Below are 1,482 nucleotides of genomic sequence, written 5' to 3'. Positions count from 1 at the left end.
GCTTTCTCTACCTTTTACTATAGCAGTAATTTCTAATACTCTGCCATTCTCCATAATAAAAATACCTAACCTCCTCCATTCTCCTCACACCTCAAAGCTCACCACCACCAGCACAAATAAATGACCTCATCTCCCACTTCTGGGAAAAACAAAACAAAATGAAACTAGCTACCAGAACGGCCATCCCAACAGTGATCCTACCAATGAGCCTAGGATGCCTAATCCGCATCCATCCTTTCTTCATTTCCTCCTGGGGGTGGGAGCACATTGGGGCGGATTCATAGTTAAACAGCATTAGGCTCAGCCATCCTGAAGGAGGCCCAGGACCTCAAGAGCCAACTATTATGTGGCAATACAAATACCACATAAAATTTTTAACCCGTACACTTTTGCTAAGGACTTGATAAAATTTTCACTGTGAGGCCTTGGACTTTTCCAGTGCTAACCCCACCACCCCTTCTCTGGATCCGATTTCTTCCCACATTCTCGGGAACTGGTTCAGTCCATTCTCTTGTATCTTCAGCCTCGACTGGCTGCCTTTGCAGTGAGACATGTTCACATTGCTCCCACTTTAGAAAATCCTTTCCCTGATCCTATCTACCTTACCCTTTAATAAATATTCATTGAACTCCTACTGTGTGCCAGGCACTATTCTAGGATATATAGGCCCCTAGGATATATCAGGGAACAAATAAAAAGCTCCCTGCCTTCTAGGGCTTCTGTCCATGGGAGAGAGACTAACTAAATCATAAACATAATGAAATATATACATTTAAAAATTTTTTTTCTTTATTTTTACATAATTATTTTATTTTCAATTACAGTTGACCATAATGAAATATAATGTATGTGAAATTTATACATGGTAATTGTATGAAGAAGTAAAGCTCTAAGATAAAGGGGAACGAGAATGTTAGGGAAGCAAATGGAATGGTAAACAGTGTGGTCAGGTGGGTCTCATGGACACACATGGAAGCAGTCTTAGAGGAAGGGAGGGAGAGAGCCTGGCGAAGACCTTGGGGAGAAACATTCCAGGGAGAAGGAATAGCCCGTGCAAAGGCTCTGAGAGGAGGATGCCTGGAATGTCTGATGAGTACCAAGATTGGTATGGCTGGATGGAATAACCAAGGTCACAGAAGTAACATAGGACCTCAAGGACTAGTGTAAGGATAATGATTTAACCCAGAGAATCAGGGTGCCATCCCATCCACACTTTTTTGAATATGTAAAATGTTTTTTGCAGCATGGTTTATAATTATTCGAAACTGGGAACAACCAAAATGTCCATCAACAGTCTAATATTTAGGGAGTGTATGAACACAATGGAAGCTCATACAGCAATAAAAATTCACAAATTATAGCTACACACAGTAACATGAAGGAATTTTATCAACACTGTTTCCTCACAGTACCTTCACAGAGTTAACTGGAGTTCTCAGTAGACTGTTCTATAATACTGTGATCACTGAGGTCTCACATGCA

This window comes from Hipposideros armiger, unplaced genomic scaffold, assembly GCF_001890085.2.
Source record: "Hipposideros armiger isolate ML-2016 unplaced genomic scaffold, ASM189008v1 scaffold_1179, whole genome shotgun sequence".
Classification (NCBI taxonomy): Eukaryota; Metazoa; Chordata; class Mammalia; order Chiroptera; family Hipposideridae; genus Hipposideros; species Hipposideros armiger.
The sequence above is the reverse complement of the archived record's forward strand: the minus strand, read 5'-3'. Positions refer to the sequence as shown.